Source organism: Cheilinus undulatus, linkage group 12, assembly GCF_018320785.1.
Source record: "Cheilinus undulatus linkage group 12, ASM1832078v1, whole genome shotgun sequence".
NCBI classification, from domain to species: domain Eukaryota; kingdom Metazoa; phylum Chordata; class Actinopteri; order Labriformes; family Labridae; genus Cheilinus; species Cheilinus undulatus.
Genome location: NC_054876.1, coordinates 9,246,626 through 9,274,306, shown reverse-complemented (window position 1 = coordinate 9,274,306; position 27,681 = coordinate 9,246,626).

Genomic DNA, 27,681 nt, shown 5'->3' with positions numbered 1-27,681 from the left:
ACAAGAACTCAGGAGCAGAGCATGAGACAAGGTGGTAAAGTTAAAGAAGTTTATCTGACAACAATAGTGCAAATGATGTTGAGTGTACTGGCTGGTGGTTGGAAATAGTGCCAGCAGAGAGACGGAGACACTGCAAAAAAGAGAGGACAGATGAAGTTAGACAAGGCAAAAAACCTTCACTGAAAAACCACTAGATTATCAAAGGTTGAACAGGAGTTAACTGACTAGAAGCTGAAGGTTCATCACCAGGTGAGGAGATCTTGATTACCAAGGATTATCTGCAGCTGGGACACCTAACGAGCTGCAGGTGGGACGGTCCATGAGTGACTCCAGCTGAGTTGAAACTTAAGTGGGTGTGGTTAAAAGTTTTACTCCAGCAGAATTTACTCTGTGTTTTTACTCCAACTCTTGTGGTCATAAATATACTCAATAAAGAGTAAATTTTATTATTTTTCAGTAAAATACTTTTTACTCTGGAAAAATAACTCCACCGATTTCCCTGTGCAGACCTCTGCCATTAGCCCTATCTCCCAATTGTAAAGAATCCTTTAAAAATATTCCTGGATCTAGACGGTGATCTGGATCACTCCCAAAATCTTATCAGTTCTTCCTTATGCCATTTTTGACATTTCTCGAAAATTTCATCAAAACCAGTCCCTAAGTTTTTGAGTTATGTTGCTAACAAACTAACGTACTAACTAACAAACCCTGCCGATCACATAACCTCCTTGGCGGAGGTAATGATCACCAGTCTGATTTGGGACCCCAATATTAAAGTATCTGGCCTGGTCTAACAGGCAGCATATTGCTCTATGCTGATCTCTGCACTGCTTGCACAATAGCCGGCAGGAGCCAACCACACAGCAACTACAGATTTCAAAAAAGAATAAATAGAAACTGTATGACCACCAGCCTGGAAGGGGTCAACAGTTCAGGAGTTTTCACAAACCTCCTGATGGTCGCCCTGCTGGTGGTCATAACTTAAAATAAAATTTTAAACAAGAAACTTCCACTATTTTATAATATTCTTATCTAAATCTCCTGCAGAGAAAAAAAAGTTCATTATGTTATAATTTCCGTTTTTAGAGACATCGTTGGCAGGCAGCAGGCAGGCAGGGAGCAGCCTCTGGGATTAGAGCCTCTGTCAGAGAGAGAAAGGGCAGAGGGGCTCACAGGAAATGATCACAACCCCATGGAGGTGAGTCAGAGCCGGCAGTCAGCTGCTGCAAAACCAGGACTGAGCGAAACAAGGAAAATGCAAAGTCAGTGAGGATTCATGGAGGCTGAACACAAAGAGGAAGTAGAGAGACAGAGAGACAAACACACAGACAGGAAGGAGGCTGAAAAAGGACAAAAAACACAAGAGCCTCATGTCTGAGAGATTTGAATTAATGGTTAAACACAACTGAATTACTTTAATAATTAACTTTCATCATGACTATGAATTTTAACCCTGATTACATTTATAATTCATAGAGCCTGTTACTAAAGCTGTTATGCATTTGAGGGAGATAATTTATTATTTTGACTTTGCATCATTGTGTTGCTCTCCAACATCCTGACTAATTTCACCTTAAATAGATGGGACAACAACACATGGAAAACATAATTTCTTGGCGTATTTCTCAGTGCAGATCACGCTAACAGACCAAACACTGAGAATACAGTGTAAAAGATGCACCAATACAAACAACAACGGGGAGGGAAAGTTAAGTGGAGATGATTTTAATACCCAACAGGAGGAAAGTTTAGAAAAACAGATGAAAGCTGAGCAGCCAATACTGGTCAAAGATATGGGAACTACTTCATGTCTGTGTGCTAATAGCAGCATAAAAACAACTATCTCTGTGAACGTTTTTACACTCAGGTGATTCTAGACTCCAGAAAAATGCATGGTAAATAAATGTTATGTTGACAAGGTGGATGATGATGCCTAACTTCAGTGGGAGTTCAGTATTTCCATAATTCCTGTCATAAAAAGTCCAGCTCCCGATGTTCTTTCTGATAAAAACAGTTTTGGAGTCGCATCTATCACATTACATGTGGAGTAGCATGATTTCCCTTATTGCAACATGGTTTATTAGTGAGGATGCTGAGCATCCACACTATTGATATTCGTGTCGGCCATTTTGTTTATTATTTATCCGCGCCGGCTATCTCCTCCTTCATACTTTGTCATATTGACACGTTTAAACTTTAAAAAATTAAGTTTCTTTGTCATTTGACTGCTATGACTTTTCTAATTTCTACCTTTTATAATTTTTAAAATATAGCTATTTTCATGCTATTTTCAGCTAATTCTATGCTTTTTCACCCATTGAATGCAAATTTCAGCTACTTTTAGGCCAAAATCTACTATTTTTATGCTATTTTAAGGATACTTTCAGCTACTTTTAGGCTATTTTCAGCTTCTTTAGGCTACTTTCAGCTATTTCTATCCTTTTTTGAGCTATTGAATACGATTTTCAGCTACTTTTATGCCATTTCAAGCTATTTTATGCTATTTTAATGCTGTTTACATGCTATTTTTCGCTATTTATTGTGCTGTTGGCTATTTTCAGCAGTTCTTCCACAATTCAGCTCTCAGCATCCACACACAATCTCAGCTGAAATTGCAATTTTGATCTAGTTACAATAGACATATTGGTCTTCAGGGAATCTTGGCTTTCCTTGGTTTACAGGAGAAAAGCCACTGATAATGACAGTTTTGACCTTCATATCATTACTGAGTAGGGATGTAACAGTATCAAAATCTCACAGTACAATAATACCTCTGTAACAAGTCCATGGTACGGTATTTATTTTGGTATCCAGAAAACTTCCCAAAACAACAAATGCAAACTTGGAGAACGTGATGTCAGCATTATAAAAGAACAAATGCACTTTGAATATTACAAAACTTGCAAAAAATAAAAAAGTGCTGTAAGTGGGCATTAGGCTTAAAAATATGTACTTTGGCTCCAGTGTATTTTCCAAGCTTCTGAAACCTTCGATGTCCACCACTGAAAACAGCTGTAGGTCTCTGCTGATATACTAGTGCATCTAAAAAAATTAGAATATCATGAAAAAGTTCAATATTTTTTGTCACTCTTTTCTGAAAGGTAAACCCATATATTATATAGACTTGTTACACATAGAGTGAAATATTTCAGCCTTTATTTCTTGAAATGTTGATGATTATGGCTTACAGATAAGAAAACCCAAAATTAAGTGGATTCTGGTCCTCTCTTCCTCCAGACTCTGGGACCTAGAAGAGTGGAGAGGCACAGAATCCACTTTGCTTGAAGTCCAGTGTGAAGTTTCCACAGTCAGTGATGATTTGGGCTGCCATGGCATCTGCTGGTGTTGGTCCACTGTGTTTTCTGAGGTCCACAGTCAACGCAGCCATCTACCAGGACATTTTAGAGATTTTCATGCTTCCTTCTGCTGACAAGCAACATGGAGATGCTGATTTCATTTTCCAGCAGGACTTGGCACCTGCTCACACTGCCAAAGGTACCAAAAGCTGCTTCAATGACCAAACTGCAAACTGGCCTGACCTGAACCCCATAGAGAATCTGTGGGGTATTGTCAAGAGGAAGATGAGAGACACCAGACCCAACAATGCAGATGACCCGAAGGCCGCTATCAAAGCAACCTGGGCTTCAATTACACCTGAGCAGTGCTACAGGCTGATCGCCTCCATGCCACGCCGTATTGATGCAGTAATTCATGCAAAAGGAGGCCCAACCAAGTATTGAAGGCATAGAAATGAGCATAACTTTTCAGAGGTCTCACATTTCTGTTTAAAACATCTTTTTTTATTTGATCTTATGTAATATTCTAATTTTTTGAGACACTGAATTTTGGGTTTTCTTATCTGTCAGCCACAATCATCAACATTTCGAGAAATAAAGGCTGAAATATTTCACTCTGTGTGTAACAAGTCTATATAATATATGGGTTTACCTTTCAGAAAAGAGTGACAAAAAATATTGAACTTTTTCATGATATTCTAATTTTTTGAGCTGCACTAGTATTCACTGACACCTTGTGTGGGAATGTAGGATTGTGAACGCTTGTTTAAGAGTCTGGCCCGGTGGGATTTTGCTCCTCGCATCTTTTCAGATGTTCACGGTGTTATGATTTGCCAAGTGGCTCTTCATGTTGCTCGTATTCCCCATCAATTGTGTCACCGCAGTCTGGCAGTGTCTGCATTTTGATTTTGCTCGTCCTCGCCACTCATATCCATCATTTCTGCACTGTTAGATCAAGCCAGTGAGTGGATCGCAAAGGATGATGGGTATGAAGGGCAAATGGTATGGGCAAACTGTAGCTTCCACTTCCCTTCACTCTGCTCCATTAGAAAAGCAACAATTCTGAGTAGAGAAACACTTAAAAACATCAAAATTATTTTTATGGCACTGCCAGCCACTGAAATTGTTGAAAAATAATTGTGAGCAGCGTTTGAGTCCCGAAAATAACGACACATTCAGAATAAAGTTTAAAAAGCCTGGCATAAATGAAATAAATCCTTCTAATGCCTGGAGGAAAAGAGTCAGAAATAGCACATAAAATTATCATATTGTTTGTGTTTCCAAAGCGGATGTCTATCAAGCCTCAGTTGTGATGGAAAATACATCACGTTTTAGAGATCTGGGTCATTTGACTCAGGTTACATCGGTGTGGGAGCAATGCTAATTTGACACAATAGTCTCGGTCCTGTACTTCATTTGACTCCTGATGGCCGTTGTCCAGGCCCCAGGTTGAGTCGAAGCAGTTGAGAACCAGGTATCAAGCCTGTAGTGCCACCATCAACGTTCAGCCTATGCTAGCTGGATAGGAATTTGCTCCAAGTCTAGAGAGTTTAGTCCCACTGCCTTCATCTGAGGCATAGCTTCAGGAGTATTTTTATGGTCTGTGTCCATAGCCGTTTTTTTGTTTGTTTTTGCACCGACAGCACTTATTTTAAATTCAAAACCATTGTAGTCCAGTGGTCTGAGCATCTTGGGCAGGAAAAATCATCCTCAGCATCAGCTGTTTTTGTTACTGCGTTGTAAGCGCTCTCAAGTTTTGGAAAAGTGCTGCGCTTGTCAGTGTCACTTCTACCACACTTGCCAATCAAAATCAAAAAGGGGCGGGACTTGTAACAAGAGAAACCGACCTGACTTGTCTTTATTTGTCTTTTAGCAAGGGTATTTTTCTGTCTGCAGCTTCTGCCTGTGTCAAACAGGATTCCTTTACAGTCTCTGCATGTCTTCTGTGTGATATTCTTTAAAATATGGAATAATGTAACATCAAGGAACACTGGTGAGAAGCACTCTGAAAATGAGGTTATTGCTATTGGTGCTTTCAGTGCTACTAAAGCCAGCTATGGAGGCTGGCTCTTACTCAAGGTGTCTGTAAGGGTGCAAATCACACACCCTGACCTCCAATTTCCACATACAGAGACCGTGCCACGATCCGGCAGCAAATCCTACTGCAGAGCACATTGCTCCGCAGCGCTGGCCGCTGCCAAACCACGTCAATTCCTGTAGATCAGAATACAACACAATGCATGGACTCCCGATTGTAAATCATCACTGTATCAACATTATGTCTTAGGGTCACTGGGAGGTCAGTGGGTCACAGAGATACGACGGCACCATTGACAAGGAAATGTTTACTTTTGAGGACATTTAGCCAAAGATTTTTAAAACCACAGCTCCTTTAAGCAAACATTAACCCTTTTACTTCTTAATGTACTAACCCAGTGGTGGAAGGAATAATATCATAGACTTATACCAGAAAGAAGTGATAAATTAACCCCAAAAGGTAAAATCATCCACTGGTGACATACTAGTCCTGCATGAACTCGCAGTTCTCCTGGGATCTCTGCCAGCTGATCAGGGCTGCGTGCCACGGAGCAACGCTCTAGACATGCTTCAAGTGGGCATGATTTTTGACATTTAAAAACTCATGACATCAATGTTTACCTCATATTTTGACTGTTAAGAATCATGATTTTAAACTTTATGTCAGTTTTGACTTTTAGAATTCATGGTTTCAGTATTCTATCTCATATTTTGCCTTTTAAAAACGTTATTTTGACTTTAAATGTCATGTTTTTACCTTTTAAACTTATAAGTTTGACTTATTTTCTCATATTTTGAGTTCATCATGTTCACCTTTTAATCACAAAATCATTTGTCATCAGTGCCAAGATTTTTACCCCCATAATTCATTTCTGGTGAGGTTGGCATTCTATGGTTAAAATATCGACCTTGTTCGGCCTTCTGGTTGGACCCAAGTTCAGAATCCGGCCTCTGCTGTGATTAAGTCTGACACCCCTGATCTAGAGCTTTAGTATCACAGAATCACAGAAATGCAAAAATCCTATTTGCAAAGTCATCAAAAACCCATGCTAATTAGAGAAATACCTGCAAGCAGCAAAGAGCTTGAAGCACCTTCACTGTTCAGACCGTGAATGCTCTTGTCGCTCACCTCTGCTGGCTAGCTCACTGTGAATTTTCCTGGATGTTTCCTGCTGATTTCAGTTCAGTTTAGCCCAACTCCGCATGGATGTTGAAGAAGAATTCTGCCATTTACATTCACAGAGTCAAGTTTAGGAGTTTTTTGAGCCTTTGAACACACCATCTACATAACATGTGTCCTTCCTGAGTAAAGAAGTGTGAACTTTTCCCACCTCTGGCCTTGAAGCTCAGAGAATCGTGACTTGTTAGGTAACCTTGTATCTTGGCTGCACAGGGTCATGCAGGGGCGATCCGTGCATAGGTGCACATAAATCATCCTTGCTGCTCAGAAACATTGCTCAGGCATGTGAGGAAGGAGGAAGTACGCTGGTTTGATTCCCCGGCACGTCCCTCCGTGTAGAACCGAAGTGTTTTCTGACTCATTGAGCTTTTACGAGCAGCAGCAGCAGCTCTTGAGGTGGTAATTGATTCTGGCAGGAGAGCTACGCCTCACAGTAAGACCAACATCGAATTGTAAACAAGTGGAGCCAAACTAATGTGGAATTTCTTTATGACCTACAGGATCAGAGCCACAGCAATGAGACTAAACCACAAGATGTTTTTTTTATTTCCGTGTTTGTCCCGCGCTCAGTGGGTCCATGTGAAGAGCAGGGAAGAGAAAAACAGCCGCGGGGGTGCTCACTATCATCGGTCAAAACTAAATCAGAAAGCAAACAAACAGAGACTAAGTTTGAGACTCCAAAGCGAAGGCATGAAATAGTTCCTCCCTGTCCAGGCCAGCAGTGATTAAAGCTGACGGGGTCTTTCATGTGGGGACCATCTTACGTGCCCCCTCTTCAAGGCCAAAACATCTCCTTCCTCCTGCTGGCAGAGATACAGACAGATAATTCCTTCCTCTACGCCCTGAAACCAGCCAGGCTGAAAGTGTCATTGCAAATAATTAGTTTCTCTTGTCCTCAGTAAATACCCCAGTAACCCTGGGCTCCTTTGGCACAGAGACGGGCCAATCTGAGAGCAATTGAGCCCTTGGAACGTTACACAATCAAGGCCCTGTGAAGATCTCTGACCTTCGGCTTCTCGGAAATTGTTTACCTTCAATTGAAATCACTGTTAAAGAAAAATGATCTCCTTAGCCACGTTTTTAAGGCACAGATGTTTGAATTAACTCTATTAAGTGTAACAAATGCATTCTGACTGAAAAACTGTTAAAAATGAACAGGAAGGATTCAGGAGTAAAACCCAAAGGAGAGCATGGGGAATTTTCACCCCTGAAACCCACAGGACTTGCGTGCACCATGATGTGCCATGTCTTTGCTCCATCGGATGGCGTCCACACGGGCAGTATTACCAATATGACACCCCTCCCCATTTAGCTAAAAGCAGTCACAACATGGTGATATATTTTAAAGGATCTCTATTCTTAATGAAGCCAGAAAAAATCACAACTCCCACATGTGCTTTTTCATCAGACTCAAACTCACATCTGAATATTTCAACATGTCTATGACTCATCTGTGACTTATAAAAACGTAAAATATATGTTCACTATTGATGCAATACATACTAATGACCAATGACTATTAAAGTGGGATCCAAAAAAATGTATTGTAAAAAGGAGTAAATGTGCAGGCGGTACCTTTTTAATTTTGATGCTTTTTGAATTTCCTTGCACCTGAGTGATGCGTGCATACACACATGGACAACATTGTTGGTACCCATCCATCAAAGTAAGAAAAAAAAACAACAGTCACTGAAATAACATGAAACTGACAAAAGTAATCATAAAAAATTACTAGAAATTAACTCAGAAATCAGATATTGCTTTTGAAAAAAAACAATCTAATGAACATGGCATAGACAAAAATGATGGCACCCCTAGACAAGATGTAGAATTATTAGACCATAGGGTCATGTCCTTTAATTAGCATCACATGTGTCTATAAACTTAATCAGTCAGTTTGCCAGCCAGTCGGTTTTGGGAAAAGTAGTCACTGTTCTGATTGGTATCATGGTGTGTACCACACTGAACATGGACCACACCACTCCTATCTACGGGCCACTCAAACCCAACCCCCAAAATCCTGGGACCCCTCCCACAAGTGTCACTGTTAGGGTTAGGGTCAGCTAGGGTTAGAGTTAGCCAAACGGAGTGCTCAGCTATGTAAAGACCTGGGATCTTAACCAACCACACCACTCCTATCTATGGGCCACTCAAACCCCACCCCCAAAATCCTGGGGCCCCTCCCACAAGTGTTACTGTTAGGGTTAGGGTCAACTAGGTTTAGTGTTAGGCCTGGGATCTTTCACGACCACTCCTCTTACATATGGCAAAATTTTTTCAAAAGTTGTTGGTGCCAAGTACTTTTTTAGTATCATCTCTAGCAAAGATCAAAGAGCGCAGAGCAGATAGAAAAATGTGATGCATGTGGGAATCAAACCCCTGTCCTACTGTGTAACTTCTCAAACACCCCTGTACATTTCTATAGAACTTTTGTTGCACACCTTGCAACCATCTCAGGAGTAAAACTTGTCTCCCTGGTCCGTCAAAAAGTGGCAGATTGAGAGTCAGGTACGTGGTCATCTTAATCGTCTCTTGGCTATGACTACCCCACTTACCATGAGGAGGTACCAGACAGAAAATTTCACAGACAGACCCTATAGAAATTGCAGGTTAGCCTTCCTGAGCAGCACAAATGATCTCCAGTCCTCCATTTGTCCTCTTTGTAATCAGCTTCTATTAAACCTACTTAACTGGCATCTGTGCTCTGACCTTCACCTCAGCACAGACCAGAAGAATCAAAGTATGTGCACATGTGTATTAGGAGAGAGAACTCACAGAGCACATAAAAAATAGAGGCTTTTAACTATTTCCTTTCTTTTGAACACCTTTCATGCCAACTCACTCCCATATTTCAGCCAGGACATATTGAATCTAATATAAAAATTCAGACTGAAGGAACAAAGGCGTGCTGGTGGAGCTCTGCAGCGATGAATGTTGCAGTGATCCAGTCCTCCGTACTCATCAAAGCCTCTTCAAATAGTCCAGCCAAAATAGAGCCGGACACACAGCTGCAGCTCATTGAGGGGCTGGGCTGATTTAATCTGTACTAAACATGATCTAATTTAAAGCTAATATGGCCCTTGTGTGGTCGGAGTGCAGCCCAACTTTAGACAATCAAACTGATAAGAAGAAGGGACCTGAGCTGAAAAAGAAAAACATACTCCAGGACCCTAAAGGCCTTCAGGACCTCAGCAAGATTCTTCCTTTAGGTTTGTTATAAAAGCCTGGAAATCCAAGCCTGGCCTCTTTGGATTGGTTCAGTTCAGTTTGTTTAAACTGCATTGTTAAACTTAAAGCACATGCATTTGTCTGATTTCTTGTCCAAAAGATCTCAGTAGATTTAATATAAACCACATTCAGCTGTCAAGTCAACAAAAACATCCTATTTCAAGATATAATGAAAAAATTCAAATCACATTTTTTTTCTTTTTTTATGGCTGGATTGCAATCTTGCTTTTATCATGATTATTTTTCATTCTGATTCTTAAGGCTGATATTTATGTTCATGACCAAGAAACAGATGTATTCTCTATCCTTTCGTTCTGTTATACAAGATGCTGTCTCATGAGATCGTCAAAAAGTTTGCAGAAAAAAACAAGTGGTTCTATATGGGCCAGTTAGAGCTCTTTTTAAGGACATGATCTTAAGTTTCAGTTTCATTTTCAGCCTAACCCCAACCCTAGCCCTCAAAGCAGAAGTGGACTGTTCAAGTGGAATGCAATTATCCAGATCTCTCAGCTTTAAGTCGGGTGTACAATGTGCGATTTTTGTCCAATGCAGACACAAATTTTGAGACACATGACTCATTTGGAAGTCGTGCCGACTTTCAGTTGGATCGGGCGTCGTTTGTCGTGCTGTGTACAGGGGCAGATGACGGCCAGCCACAGCCCGACTACGACACGACAAGCTGCTCCCAACTGGATTTCTGACATGTTTGATATTTTAGTTGTACGACTCCAGGCACTTCACGTTGAGAGCAGAAACACGAGCAGAATAAACAACTTTGGGGTATTGTTTTCCTTTCTAAACTGTCAGACAACATCCTTAGTTACCATGACAACAGCTGGACTTTCTCCTATTGTCAGAAAATGGCAGAAAAAAGACGTCTTCTAAAGTTTGACTGGCCAGAAGGGAAGCAGTGAGATTGATGGGTGCAGCACTGATCCAAAAGTTAAACTGCTTTTAAGTGAGAGCTTAAAGAGCAAAGCAATAAAAACAGTGGGTGCCTAGAGCACTGGTTCCCAACCTTGGTCCAGGACCCCTTTGGGAGGGCGCCATAGATGTGGGGGGGGGGGGGGGTTAGGTTCCTTCATACTGTCTGAAATCACTTTTAGCTCATACAAATGTGGGGGACTCAGTGGAATAAAGGTTGGGAACCACTGGTCTTGAGCCTTTTTTCTGCCCAGGGCACTGAGCCCTGCAAACGACGGTATACACTGGGTTTGGTACTGAAAATATTCAGACAATCAGGCACGAATGGCAGCACTCTAACAAACACTGCATAAAAAAATATGTTCCCTGATCTGTTACTGGTCAGAGAAAACATCATATAATAATGTCTACAACAAAGCTTAAAAACTAAGAAAGTGACCAAACATTTTTGTCTGTGCTGTTCTCAAAAAGGGGGCACTGTTGCCTCATAGCAAGAATGTTGCTGATTTGCATCCCGGCCAGGGCCTGTCTGTACAGAAGTACAGGAGTACAGGGTAGTCCGGCTTCCTCCCACCACCAGACATGCTCAGTAGGTTAACTGGTCACTCTAAATTGGCCGTGAGTGTGTGAGCATGCCTGGTTGTCTGTCTCTGTATGTAAGGCCTGTAATTGACTGGCGACCAGTCCAGGGTGCACCCCACCTCTCGCCCAGTGAAAGCTGGGATAGGTGATCTACCATTAGAATAAATGGAGTAGTAAACGTAGTAAAAAACCTCCATAATACAGAGAATGACGAGGATGTCAGGAGTGTATCACTGACTACTATGCACATCATAGCTGTTTCATGAAACAGCACCAATCCGTTATCAGACTCTACAGTGTTCTTTACTCTCTTTTACAGTAGATTATTCTAGGACTGACGTGTTTATTTTCATATAGTCAGCGTGGGTAATGAAAATCCTTCCATCATCCATTTGCACCTGCTCTCTACCTCTCCAAAGAATAATCAAATAAAACAACTCATATAAAAGACAAACATCTGCTCCTAGTCTGTCTGATAGCATCATTAAGTATCTTGGACTGTTTCTGCACTGGAAATCAAAACATCTCAACAGGCAAAAGGTAGGGGTGTAGCTAGGGATTTTGGGCTCCAAAAGAAAATTACACAGGACCCCCTTAGCCAGCCAGCCAAGCAAAAAAAGTCATTTTATGAGTATCCATGCATTTTAATGTATTTTTAACTAGAATTTCCCGATTTTAATGAGCAATATTGGATGAGCAACGGATTAAAATTAAAAGGTGTTTATTTGCCTATTGCCGAAGTATTACACAATATAACATTTTATTTTTGCTTTCTAACCCCAACATTAGGAAAATGCTCACAGTACTGCATATGTATTTCTTCTGGTTCTTTATGAGCCTCCCCTATTCACAGCCTACACACATCCCAACTTTCTTCTCCTCCATCATCCTTTTGATGTTAGCAGGGACTGAATCCAAATCTATGCAAACTTTAATTGGATAAAATTTAAATCATATTTGGATAGATAGATAATTAGGCGTTGTGTTTTTACCAGTTTTATTTAACAGTTTCTAGTGTTTGGGAGGAATGAGACCTCTGCTGATAGTTCAGCTCCTCTGAAAATCTCTTAAAAGATCATTAAGACCAGTTTTGGAAAGTTGAAACCGGCCCTTGAATTGCTCAGCATTTCAGCTGATGATCGAAACTGCTGACTCTTTGGGGAGGCTCCTAAAATGAGATGCAAATATAGAGGGCCCCCCTGTCAGCACTAAGCTCAAATTGGCCAGAGGCAGATGATAGGTGGGACGTCCGCAGGCTGAGGTCCACCTGTCACAGTCAGTGACTGCTGAGCAGCAGTAATTGTTCCACGCTGGCATGAAAGCCCACAGGAAATCCCTGCAACAAAACGCCCGTCAGACAGGAATGTTGGCACCGCGCTGGTACTCTCTCAGCCCGGGGCAGCAGCGGCCCAGCTCCACGACCATGTGACGCAGCCAGGAATGCAGGAGGCTGACGGTGGGTCAGAGGGTAGAGGTGTGGGGCTGTTTCAGAGGACAGTGTGAGGGAACTGCAGAGGTTAGTGGAGGTTTTGAGGAGGGGGGGTCGGAGGCCAGCAGTCAAAGCTGTCATGCTAATCCCCAGTTGGCAGGCTGAGGAGAAGTGTGAGAGCCTCTGTGCTGGAGAGGCCGTCCATCACTGTGAAGTGCTCTGTGTCCGCTCTGTCAGAGGGATTGAGGAGTGTCTGCCAGGACTCTTCATTTTTTAGGCTTTCAATCTAATACTTTAAAGAAAGATTTTAAGGATCAAAATTTGGTGCGAACATCTGTTGGACTCAGGGATTAGAGGTGCCAGTCAAGGACACTATCAACTCAAAACTTGGTGGTCTCAGGATGTTTGGGGGGCATGGGCAAAAAAAGGCACTTGATGCATGTGGTGGGACACCAGTGCATAAAAAGTTGTCAAATATTTAACACCACTGTTCACCACAAGTTTTTTCCCTTTGTGGATGATGGCTCTCATCATGGTTGGCTGGAGTCCCAAAACTTTCAATCAATCATTCAATCAATCAATCAATCAATCAATCAATCTTTAGTCAATCAATCTTTATGTGTATGGCACTTTTCATACAAAACATTGTAGCACAAAGTGCTTTACACACAAACAAAAATAAATAACTATAAATAATAAAAATAACATGAGTTTACCCCACCCAAATAACTGTTGTGTGTAATCCATCAGGATGACTTCTGCATACCCCGGGATCATATTGTTGTTGGTGAAGATGTCTTTAAGCGGTACGATGTCAGCACTGCTGTGGACATGGACGGCATGATGAGTAAAAGTTAAAGAATTGGTGACGTCTGAGAAATTTGAATGGAGACCGAGATCATTCTAAAGTCTGACACTAAGAAGGAAGAGACTTACATCCTCAAGGCCCAAACATACTTGGGCGGAACATAAGCGGAATGGACTCTGCGGACTCAAAGTGGACGTTCGCAAGGCCCTTGCGTACAAAGCTCAAATTTTATGACCATGCAGACTCCGCTCCGCATACTGGTGTCACACAAAACACTGCTCGGCATGTATTTTTCACATAAACCTTTCACATAAATGTGACACCGACCTGCATGTTGTTCCTCTGTGCAGCGTTGATGGTTCAGCGGTGACTCCCAGAGTGGAGATGGAGTGGGGCTAGGCGCCCAACTAGATCATCAAAGTTTTCACCTGTCATTTGGAAGTACTGAAATTTATTTTTCCATGTCAATACTTCGCACATCCTTCACTAACATGGCATACTCCCCTTCCTCGCCTCTTGTGGCATTTAATGGCTGTACATACCGCCGTCTCTTAATTTTATTGCTTTGCAAAGTCAGCGGCTTCATCAGCGTAGGACGCTATCCATCCATCCATACATCTTCTTCCGCCATGACAGAAAAATGTAAAAAACACACAAGGATTGTGGGAAATGTAAAATTTCACAGGAAACTACTACACGGCAGTGTGCTCGACTATGGAAGCTCTGATGACTGCAGACATTCCTCAGGTATGTTCAGGCCTTTATTGTGGAGGGCTTTCTGCTTTACACCTACGAACCTTTGACTGACGTGCTGAACCAAGGCTACTGTATTTCCATCCAGTACAAACAATGCAAAAAGGGAGGTGCTCTAGGAAGTCCATGATCCTAGATCCACCAGACCTGTGCGATGGCCACGTCTGGCCCATGTGTTTGAAACACAAGAACATCCCCAACCCATCCCATCCCATAATAACCTTGCAAAACAGATGGATTCGCACATTTCCGTGTTTCTCACTGGCAAATCCATCTTGCAAAGCTCCCGACTGAACCGTTTGGGCCCGGTTAGAAAGTGACAGGACCATCAGCGTCAGGGGGCAGTACTTTCGGGCACGGCAGAGTGGTGACGTAAGCAAGCAGCAACAAGAAGCCGGTGCAATTATGCCGAAAGAGATTGGCATGGATGCTGCCAAAGCACCAGTTTTATCAAAACTTGACGACATTTCTTTGTTGAAAGAAGAACAAAGAACAGCAGTGAGTTGTTTTCTTTTCAAAAACGACAAAAGTTGTGTACTGACATGTCTACAGTCGCTATGGTTCGCATTTTGCGGTTCTCTATGAAGTTTGATCTTCAGTAGGGATGTAGCTTGATAGCGGCTACGTCACGTGTTTTGTTGCTCTAATTGGCCTGTAAAGATGTGACAGACAGAACTTCATCCAATCACCCTCTGAGTTTTTTTTTCAAGCCTCTGCCCTTTCCCAAATGCTGTCTATGAGTAGTTTAGGGTGGTTTAGGTGGTTCAGGTTAATCCTATACACAACATTAGCAAAATAGTCATAAATAATGGATTCTTTAAGAACAGAAACATAGGTATTGAGGAAGCACAATCTTAAAATTCAAAATAAGGAAACACTGGAAGTCGGGTTGAAATGTAAAAACAAAGTCACATAAAATTACATTTTAAAATAATAATAATGAATAAATTGAAATTAAATAAAACAGAATAAAAGGTACCAAAATAAGAATAAAACACTAAAGAACAGCTCAATGCAACGTTATTAAAAAAAGTGTAAAACTCATAAAGAGAGATTACTAAAGAACAATCCAGAAACTAAAATAGAGTGAGATAAAACCCAAAACACTAAAACGATTTAAGATGATGGTCTACATTAAGTTAAAGGCCAGACTTTCAGTTTAACTAAAATAAAACAAATATTTTTTGTCTAATTAACAAATTATTGTATTAGTTTATATATTTTCCTTCATAATGTAAGTCATTTTAGGCATGAAATGTGAGATCAGTCTCTATCACCTATACTGCAGCCAATCACCAGGGGGCGATTGAAACATTTTGCTACATATTTCTAGGGCTGCCATGTTTTCCACCTCTGGGTTTGAGGCTGATATGCTGAGAGGTGAAAAATACAGGAAGGAATCAGGTCTTCTGTTCTGACTGCATGGCAGGAAACCTGTCCTCTCCAAGAGCCTGAAGTGGAAGTCTGATAGAGAAAACTGCAGATTTAATCATGGACTGGATTAATCAGTGCATGTTAATCATGCATCATATTCACAAATACTAGCTGACAGGGATTTCCGTAAAACATGGATAAAACATTTAGGCATTTCTGATAAAAATGCTGCAGTCTTGATTGTTTTGGAATTGATTTGATAGCTAAGGATTAAAATATACCCTAAAAATCAAGACATTTATTCCTCTCCTCACTTTTTCTGAATGTAATAATCTTTTGGAGGCCAGATGAGGAGCTTTGGAGGACCTGATATGGTCCCTGGGCCACCAGTTGAAGATCACTGGTCTATGTTAATGTGATGTATTCAAGAGGATGCAGAGCCACAGGACGAGTCTTCTGTTGTTCACACACTCCGACTACTAACAGAGACAGATGTTTCTGGTACTGGGTCTCTTATGTAAATCGATGAGGCATGAGCTCCCTGTTTAATGTGTTTTTTGTGTTTTTATTTTCGGTGTACATTAATCCTACTGTCAGAGATATATCCAGAGGATGTAAACTGGAGCAGCCACTCTTCCTGTTGTTAAGCTCACCAACACATGAAGTCATCTGTTGTCTTTGGTCTTGAAAGGACATTAATTCATAAATATTAATATGACATTTTCTGAGTAGATGGCTGATAATGTTTATTCAAAAGATTAAAGTAAATCAGTTCTTCTTGAAGAATGACTCTGTCGGTGCCAAAGTCCTTGTCATCCAATAAAAAGCTGTCATCACTGATTTTTTTTAGGGATAAGCTGAGCGTCCGCCGTTGGAATCTGTGCTTGCTGCTGCTGAACCAGCACGGCTCAGTGGAATAAAAAATTGTGATGCAAATTCTTCTGGGACCAGACCCGTGCAGGAATGCAGCTCAATCCAGATTAGCCGTCAACACTGTGCCTCAATGGAACAAAGAGGAAATGATTTTCACACATCTTCTCCAAATGTGACAAAGTGAAAGAGGGTGGTGGGAAGGGGAGGGGTACGGTGTCATAATAAACAGCTAATAAAATCACTGTACATCATATATGATAGATGTGACTGGCACTAATGTCTACTGAGTATCTGCAGAGATGATCAGATACTGTGAGGCTAAAACAGCAGATGGTTGATGTAAAGGCTTTGTTTGCTCCTCAGACTCTGAGAAAGACCTTCCTTAATCATTACCCAGCTTCAGATAAACATTAAATCAGACTCCAATGACTGGAAATCTGTTCCTACTGGATCTTATTATGATTCTGCTGTAGCACAATGTAAAGAAAGCAGGAATAACAATAAAGCCTCGACAATGGTTGTTTTACAGTAACAGCATCATGACAGTCAGACTGTAGCCCCAGCTGGAGTGGAGCCATTGAGTTGTCTGGTCATTTGTATGCTTGCAGAAATCCTCTGGGATCTTTAAAGGGTGTAAATCTGTGTTGTTCTCCATTCAAATTAAAACAAATGTATTTTCCCTGCAATCTTTTCAAAATAAGTCCTGTGACTTTTAGGTTTTAGTCATTCAGGATCCTTTTTCCCTTCTCTTTTGTAAACCTTCTCTCTGCTTCTTTATCAGTTAAATTTGGTGCCAATGTAAGTGTCAGATGAGCATTTCTGTTGTTTCTAGTCTTTCTCAAAACAAAGTCTAAAACAATGCAAAGTACAACATGCACACTGATAATCTGATCTCTGATCTGTATCTGTTTTCTGGAATTATCCAAGTAGTCATTGAAACAACATAATCCAAAATAGATCATTGGATAAAAGCCCTGACCAAATCATGAGAAATCAGATTAACACACCTGGCTTTCCCCCCAATAATGTGTTTAAATCTGAGCATACAGTTTAATCTGGTTTCTTCAGTTCTATCACATCTGTGCCTCTGTCTGTCACAATCATTAACAGGCCAGTCAGAGTCACAACACTTATGACGTGCACAGCCTCAGGGACTAGACCAGTGGTACTCAACCTTTTTGAGTCACAAACCCAGTTTAACATGCACTGGTGTCCGCTTTATTTTTCTTTTAACTGTAAGAAAACAGCCATCAACACATACTAATTAAAGCCTAAACGAAACACAGTCGGGAGAAAACAGCCCAAGTTTCATTTTGAACGTTTATGTTGCTGAGAGCTTGTAAACATGAAAAACACACAGCGGGTATTCCGTGTAGTTTTTGGACGTGCATGAAAAACCATATTTCAAAAAGTCAGGCTGATATTTACAAAGCCTCGAAGCTCTAATATCAGCCGGTGTCAGCCCCAGAGCCTTACATTTCTCAGGTGGTAGAGCTGCTGTTAGGCTTTCTGGTGACTGACCTGGAGACCCCTGCTGCTGCTGCTGACCCAAGTCTGAGCTGGAACTTTTTCTGTGAAGCCATCGCTCCATTTTTTTATCGCTAGCTTTAGATCTGAATTTGTCTTAGAAAGGAAATATGGACATTTTAAATTTCTTCAGACATGCATGTTTAAAAGCAAAAGCTTGGCTTATGTGTTAAGTAATTAGTCGTCGAGGTCCAGGCCCCCATAGGGGACTGGGGCTCTGTCAGCTCTGAGGTTGTCAAAATTAGATTTCTAAGATTTTTTTGCAGTAATGATCAGGCACACGAAGGATTATTTATGCACAGAACTTTTGGCTAGAACAAAGGTGGCTTGGCCTGCTCTGTTCTGATTTTATCACTGGAAAAAACTGAAATTCGTATTTAATTTTCTGTGAGTCCTGGGGGGGGGGGCTTAGCTCATCTTAATTATGAGTAGGGGGTGCAGAGGAAAAAGAAAGATTGGTAAACATGGAGTTAAGTGTCAAGTATTTGTAACGTGGTATACCAGATTGCACTAAAAAAAATCTGCTTTATTAAAACGTTGATAACAATGTGATCTCCAGAAATAAACTTTTCTACTCCTCCATATGTCCTACAGAGTACCTGTGATTATGAAATGTTGGAAACCATTCCTTTATTGCAAACATGCTGCACTTTCCCCATGACTGAACGGTTGTGAAAAACTACTGAATTTTGATTATTTTGACCTATGGTGCAATATGAATATGATTTGCGGTATTAAACTAACAATTTTTGTCTTATTTTTTCTCTTTATAATTAAAAAATCAAATAAAATTACTATTGAGAGAGCATAAACATGGTTGATGAGTCTGATTTTTTCACAATTTCTGCAAAAAAAGAATTTTTTTTTCTTATTCTGTGAATGAAATGTGATCTAAAACATCTCTGCAGCAAGATATTCAAGTTAAAACAAGGCTTTAAATGGATCTTTGACACATTTTTCACCTTAAAGAGACATTGCACCTCCTGGGATTTGAAAATCCCACTTTTTCATTGTTTGCTGGTTGTAAATATGTGGCAAATAATAAAATGTGTCTTATTATAATCAGGCATTTGTAATCTTTTTGTTTTATCAGTCACAGATTCCTCTACATGAGCAAAAATGAATTGTGCATTTTTCTTAAAAGCTTCCTCCTAAAGTTCTTTTCCTGTTTAAAAGGTAAGGCTCACTCTTTCCCTCTCTTTCTTTCTCTCTCTCTCTCTCTCTCTCTCACACACACACACACACCCACACACACACAGAGCTCTGTCACACCAACGTGAAGCCAACAAACAGGACCTCTCCTGTCAGTCTTCAGCTGAGCCCCTCCACAAAGTCACACGGGGCCCTGAAAGGACAAATGTTTGTTTCCCTCCCGCAGAATTAATGAGGGCATCAGTTCCTGCCACCTCTGCTCCGCTGCACCCACAGGCTCACCCTGCTCCCGCTCTGCCTCGGCTTGAAAGAGAGAAGTAAATATTAGGACTTGACTATTTAGAAAAGACTGGGAAATGTGCGGGGCCACAGCAGGGCCACGAGAGGGGCAGCAGGAGGAGGGATGAGGAGCGAGCGGCTCCTCGGACCGAACATGTGAAAGCTGCTCCTCAACAGGAAGTGACAGAGAAGTGTGCTAATTACTTTAACCCTTCACACCTACCTGCTCCTTGTAATGGCCCTTCAACAGTCTCTTTTCAAATAAAAACCTAACTGCATTTGTTTAACAACTACAATTTAAAAGACAAACACTAATTAGTGATTTATATTCTAGTAAATCTGCAGTGTCCTATCAGTTAGCAGTAACATCATTTGTAAAGTTTCACTGACATCCAAATAAAAACTCAGTTTTTACTGAAGATTAATTCAGTTTTCAGCTTGGCATGGTACAGGAATAATCTAAAAAAAAAAATTTCAGTTTCATCAGTGCTAAGTTATTTGAAAATAGGAGCAAAGCTGTTCTGACTGACACAGGAAGGAGGCAAAAGGCCTCACCTTTTCTGAAAGTTTGCCTAAGACATACAGTATATGACTTCAGCAGTTTCACCTTTAGGCAAAGGTGGGATATTTCCTGAGGCGTCAGTCTCCATGGGGCTACAGGATTATAGATTTGCATCATCCAGTAATAGAGTACACATTTTGAAAAAAACTTTTAATGATGAAGATGTGTATTTTGGATGTAAAATAGGGTCCAAGAGTCAACACAGAATCATTAGAATACATTTGAATTATGCAAAGAAGTCTCTGAGGATGAGCCCTGGCTCAAACAGCCACCCAAAAAGCCCGAACTGTAATTTCAGTTAAATAATAGTAAGGCACATCCCCACAGACATTTCAAAACAATGAGTAGGTGGATTATTGTCTGATGAAATGGAATATCATCTTTGGTACACTATGTAGTTCTCTGTGTCTCAGACAACCATGAGGACCCAGGAGCAGAGCAAGAACAAGGTTGTGGGCTGAAAGTATTTTATTTCACAACTGCACTCTGCCATTACAGGGAGAGGCTGGCAATGCAAGGACAAAATGGTGTTATCAAAGCAAAATACTCCCTGAAAAAAACCTTTCCAAAATCCCTAGATATAGAGGTAGAGAGGAGCCAGGTTACCACACTGGAAGCTGTAGTATACTCTGGCATCTTAGGCTGGCCGTACGCTAAAGGACTTTGCTAAAACTTTTAAAATACTCAGTGACATCTGAGACCCTCTCACATCTAAAGATGATTTGTCAGAAAGCTATTGAGTTTTTTGTCTCAGACTGAGATTTTGCAAGACTGTAAGTCACTAATTACAAGACTAGAATTCCATGATTCCTTCCCATCATGCATCACAACAACAATTCTGGGCAGAGAACAAGATTTAGAAGTAGAAGGAGATCCCATTTCAGTCAATATCTTTTATGATCTGATGTTTTTAAATCATTTACATCCAGTAGAAATGAAAGGAAAGTCAAACACTGAAGCAATGTTGCATGTTACTGCAACAAACTATCCTGGAAACACTTCAGAATAAAAGTACCACTTTTACCTTGAAAATCCCAGTGGAGGTTTACCATTCCTGTCATCTCAGCCTGGAATGAACTGACAGACAAGATGCACAAACAGCGCTGCAGAGATCTGACTGCAGCTCTGGGCAGAAAAGTTTTTCAATCTGTTGAGTTATGAGTGGACATTCAGCAGCTCCAGACTGATCTACACTCACATTCATGTTCTGAAAATGAAATGATTTACTGTGCCTAAACACAACACTGGCTCCCATTGGTTGTTGATGACAGTCACATCACTGAAAAACATAATTTACACAAAGACTGACTGCTCTGATCGAGTCTTATAACCACCTTACACCTAATGACTAAGGGGTGCTTGAGCAAGACTCCTATGATTTTACTCTGACTTTGTAATTTTCCCTGCAACTTTGAGGCCTCACAAAGTCGTCAAATGTAAGGCCGCCTTTAAGGTTCAACATGAGGTGATTAAGGCCCTGTTTGCATGGAGATGAAAACGATATATTGCAGTTTCTTTTTGAAGAAGTTTTCCATAAAGACAGGATCATTTCAGGAAATGTCCGCGTAAGCACGGAACCACTGAAAATGACTGAAAACGCTGTAGTGCATATGCCAAGCCTGTACGTGGCGCTGTAACACTGCCACAGAAATTCACCAACAGAGAGAAGAAGATCACAGAAAACTGCCACAAACTTTCTTCTAGTTGCTCTTCTGGTTATTCTCTGTGTTGGATTTAAGAACATGTGGTGTGTGCATTTTGTGGTGGTAAAGGAGCATCAGATTGCGCCGTAGCTTCTGCAGCACGAACACAACCCTGTATTCCACCATTGTTGTTTTAGTCAGACCTGCGTAGACGTCTTAAGAGAGCTACGCTATGTGCAACGTAATTTTTTCAAGAAAGATGCAGCTGGCTGTCCACGGTAGTCGTTTACGGATTTGTGCACTCTGGGGCCCGTTTTCAAAAAGTACCATTTACAGTCACCAAAAACACCATTCAGTGTAGATAAAACCCCAATACAACAAAAAACTTTTGTGTATGCTCCTGAATTCGTCTCAGTGGTGGGGCCTAAAAGGAGATCTTAATTACCAAGAATTATGTGTAGCTGTGACGTCTACTGAGGCACAGCAGTGACTGCCCAGAGCTCCCTGCCTTCACACCAGCCTGCAGTCAGAGTGTCACACATAATGCCCCCTCTCCAACACAAAAAAGCCCAACAGAAAAAAATAAAGACACAGAAATCACAAAAACAGGGTCATTCTTGAAACTCCAGCTGAAAAGAGAAGCTTCAAAATATTTAATTCACTCTCTATGATTGATTTGAGGTTCATGTTTGCTGCATGACATCAGCGGCGTATGTCAGCTTCAGCTTGCACTGTCATGACTTACACACCTGTTGTGTGTGTGTGTGTGTGTTGGCTGTGCCACCCTGCTGTTCTACCTCATTGTATGACTGAGCTGGAAAAATACAGGATAAAAGAGTTTCTTCACATAAAAGCTTAGCTGGGCTTTAACTTTGAAAAGCATTTACCAGTGGTGAAACTGGACTGTGTTTTTCTTGCCAGTGACACATTCTACCAGTATGATATTTTCATCTATGTAAAAATGTAAAACCCTTCCATGTATTTCAGTCTAATGTAGTCATAAAGTATTCAGTTCACCCTATCCCCTTTATGTGGCCATGACCACCTCCAAATGTGTTCAGTGTGATAAGATTGATTGTTGCAGCATACTGTATATGTGCTCACTCCTGTGTTTTATACCTGTTCAGTTTTCACTGCATCACCCAGGACCACCTCAACTGTAGGAGCAGATGGATCCACCCTAACAGTCTATTTGAAGAGAAAGTCTCCAGGAGAATCAACAGAGGATTTTACAGACACACCCTGATGGTATGTGTACAGGGAGAGTGTATTTGGATGAAGTAGGTATGTATGGAGAGGCACCGTGTATCTGTGGGTGGAGGAGGGGTACGGGGACTCTCCCCCTCTGTGGTGTAGGTTTAACAGCCCAGCCGAGGGTTGAGTCTGCTCCAGCACTAACACAGGCGGTAAATCAGGCTGGCGTCAGGCTGCAGGTATAATAAAGTCGACCTGTGGGGGAGGTCACTGAGGTCAGAGGAAAGCACAGTGAACAGTAAAATGTTTTACATTACATTTAAAAATATACACTCAAATTCAGCACTAAGAGCATTGTTACTACTGATGACAACGGCCCTGATGGAGATCTGAGTGGGCCTTAACACTTTGGCTGTTTTAGATATACTTTGCTATGTGAAATGAAGGCATTTTAGTTCCATATAAAACCTAAAGTGAGCCATGTTGTTTGAATATCTGGATTCAACTCATTGTTTTAGTCATAATACCACTCTTTTGCAAGATGAACTGAGAAAAGTGAACCCAAAGTATCAAAGACAACCAGCCTTCTGATGGCCACTTTCACAGACCATTTATCTCAAGCTCAACCTGTCCTTCATGAAAACATTCTAACACAGCAAACGTAGTTGCTACATAAGCTTTGTAGATAACTGAGCTATGTAGCTAACATAGCCAATGTTGTCAAGTTCTGATCAAACTGGCGCTTTAGCAGCATCCACGCTAATGTCTTCATCCATAACTACACCAACCTCTTGTTGCTGCTTGCTTATGTCACAACTCTGCCGCACCTGAAAGTACCGCCCCTCGACGCTGATTGGTCCTGTCACTTTCTTACCGCCCCATATGGTTCAGACGGGAGCTTTGCAAGATGGATTTGCCAGTGAGAAACACAGAAACGGGCGTATCCATCTGCTCTGCAAGGTTACCAAAACTCCTGATTCATGTTGATTTAAACAGAAATGTCTGTTTAATACATTACTGCCGCTCCCTCTTTCAAAATAAAACACTGCTTTAAAGCTATTTGGTTGGGAATAATGAACTTCATAGCTCTGACATCATTATAAACTGATCAGTATCAGCTCCAAACAAACATCTCTGATTAAAGTTTGGTGGAGGCTGCAGCTCTTCATCACCTGTCTGTCTCAGTAGAAGCTCATTGATGACTGATGACTGGCACATAGTTTCCACTCTGATATTTTTAAGTTTAAAAATGCTATTTCTTATTTTCCCACAGGGTGTGTGACCAATCAGACGCTTCACAAATCAAACCAGAGCTGCACACAGAGCTAATGACACATAATGGCTGTGCTGGCGGCCCGGCCCACTTTAAATAAAAGCTATTACCTCATTGAGACGGAGAAATGTGGAAACAATTAAAGAGAGAGGGGGTTAATCTGGCTACCATTCAAATTCATCCTGATGCTACAAATAAAGCAGAGATTGAGACAAATAAGCCTGTGTATAAAATCAAATCTATCCTCACATACACTGATTTTTCCTCCAGTTAAACCTCTTCTGTAGACCGATGGTTAGAGCTGAAAGATTTGTGAGGACGTATGATGGATTTATGGTGACACGCTTGACTTGCAGCAGGAGAGGAAACGTCTGAATTTTCTGCTTCAGTCATTCATTTGAACAACGTGAGAGAGCAGAGCAGCTGCTTTTACCAGATCAGAGGGGATTGGAGCCTCACTGAGCTCATACGCTCGATCTGCTTTAAGCCTGTGTGGATGTTTCAGCCTCTCAACAAGTGTCCAAGGAAGAGGACAGCCAGCTTTGGCTCTTAAAGATGTGCTGCAGAGTTCAACCTGCAGACACAAAGCTGTAGAGCGAGCAGCGCCATGGATAAGAAGGAGAGTTAAAATATGAACATAGTGAAGGTGCAGTTTCCCCAAATTATCACCTGAAAAATGCTGCTATCTCAAAAAAGTTCATAAAAACACAAACATGACTGGCTGGTTGACTAAGGATTTGAGCCATTTAAAAGAAAACAGTGGTTTAAAGATTAAGGTCATTATATAACAACAATAAATCAATTTAGAGGAGTATAAAACTATAAGGTTACAGGATTAGAGCTGTAAATTTATGAGAATAAACTCTAAAGATAAGAGGTTTGTAAGAATACAAAATTATGATGTAAATTTACAGGGAGAAAGTGTTTAATCTATGTGTTTAAGGCTGTATGAGAGGAAATTTATACTTTCAGGAGGTCAAAGCCGAAAATCCATGAAAATAAAGTCAGAAAGTTATTAAATACAGTCAATAGAGAAAAAAAAAATAAATTATTACAGGATTAAACCAATAAATCAATGAAAAGGGTACACTTATTATAAGGATAAAGCCATATAGGTATATAAAATCATAAATATAAAGTTGTAAATTCAGTGGAGCTCAGTGACAGTTTAAGCAGTTTCTACTCATTCCTTTGCCACCACTCGTTCATATCTCTCCCTTTTCCATTCGTTCTGTCTTCCCGCTCTGGTGATCGGCTGATTATGGACGTTCACTCTCCTAAATACTCAGCTAATAAAATTCTGCCACAACCTGCTTTGACCAATCATCATACACCTGTCAGATTTTAGATCTGTCATTCACTCTTTCATGGTCAGCCAGTTGTTTCAGTGTAGACCCTCCTCCACCCCAGCCACCTCCATTCAGTTAATCAGCATCTATGGTCTAGATCCACACGGGTCTCCTGCCCATCTCCTCCTCCATGCCACCTCATTGGTTCCTGGTCCAGCTTCTCAGATCTCCACTTCTCATCTGATCCAGTATCTCTCAACATCACCTCTAGTGTCTAGACTCCATGGGGGGGGGTCCTATTCCTGCAGTTTGCCTCAGTACTCCTTCAGATACATAGTGGACTCAACTGCAGAACACAAGAATGATTTCAGACGCTACTCCGGACATGGGTGATGATGTCATCGCTGTCTCACAATTAAAACGTTTAGGAGCAACGGTTTTTAGGTTTCCATGACAACAGCTAATAATCAAAATTAACAGCAGAATTTCACTGAAAACTGATACTAAACATATTTTCACCAAAAATTAAAATACAAAGAGATAAAAAAGTGTGGCTTTAGTGGTGAAATAGTAGGGGAGACCAGGGACAGTTGTAACACGGGTCAGTTGTAACACTTGCAATTGCTCCAATCAGGAACAAGATAGGAATCACCTGATTCACTCTGCACATGCTCAGTTTAGTCCTTAGTCCACATGTGAAGAAGTAGTGCCCTGAAGCAGACACAGCAAAATTTGTGAGGGAAAACATAATTTTGAGGTAAGAAAGTAATTTTTTTTGCTCAAATTATTTTTGTGATTACGTAGCCTGTTTTGTAGTTGTACTCATCAAACGTATATCATTTTCATTATGTGTCTGTTTAGCTATCTTTCATTCAGATTGTTTGTGGTAATGTTTTGGCTGTTAGCTGTAAGCTAAGCTAGCTGATCACTAATGCACTCAGGGACAGTTGTAACAAACTTGTTTGGGGTAGGTTGTCACATTTAAAAAATGTTAAAACTTCCAAAGCAAACCAACTATGTCCCAGGCTACAAAAGAAAACTCCAGGAAATAAAAAGGAGAAAACCCGGAACAGTGAGCCACAGGAGACAGAGTCCTCTGATGATGATAATTTCTGTATTATCTGCATGAAACACTTCAATGACTCAAATCCAAAAGAAGCCTGGGTTAAGTGCATGACATGTAATCTGTGGGCCCATGAAGGTTGCACTCCAGGAGTGCCATACACCTGTCACCCCTGTCTGTCTGACACTGACACCAACTAACAAGCTAGGCGTATACAACCTCCTCCCCACACACACACACACACACACACACACACACCCACACCTATGTTCATTTGTTGAAGTCAGTGTATGTTATCACACTTTGTTCATTTTTATTTTAGTGTTAGACAAACACACACGCTAATGTTTGATTGTTGAAGCTAGTGCACAGTTGCACCTTTTGTACAGTTTTATTTTTATAAATGTTCAGATGTTAGTGTAGTTTAAGTCCTGTACTCTGCAGAACCACAGCAATTTTGTTTAAACATTTTTGAACAAAAAGCTTTCAGTATCTTAAGTCATTGTCATGGGCCTTATTTCACAATGTTACATTTTACCCCAAGGTATGTTACAACTGACCCGGACTATGGGGTCAGTTGTAACATTTACTCCTTGTATTTGAGATTAAGCCATGCATTTTCTGTTTGTGTTGCACAGGAATCTTCTAGGCCATTTATTAGCAGACACTCGAAACAAGTTTGTATAGCAGTTTGATATACTGGGTTAAAAGAGCTCAAAGTTAGAGACAGAAATGTCAAAAATGTTACAACTGTCCCCAGTCTCCCCTACACATTTTTGTGTGTATGATCATATATTTTTGCAGAAAGATGAGGATCTCATGTCTTTTAATCATCAAAGGGAAAAAAGTGACTTGTTTTGAATCCTTAAAATTTTTTTTACAGATTAAGTACTTCGGTAAAAACCAACAAACAAAAAAGCATAAAAATGTTTTTATATGTGTTCCTGTACTCCTCTCGTTAGTCCATCATGTTTGCTGGGCTAGTGACCATTGGCTATCTACTACTTTTCATAATGCATTGTGGGAAAGAATGAGTGCACTATATAGTGATAAAAATGCTCACTCAGAATTCAGACACCACTACAAAACGACGTATTCATCATGTATATAATAGATGTATGTTAATGAAAAAGTTACAGATTATGGGCCATAAATTAGGCTGTAGGACTATGATAGAGTCAACACATTCCTCTAAACAATATTACCAACATGAAT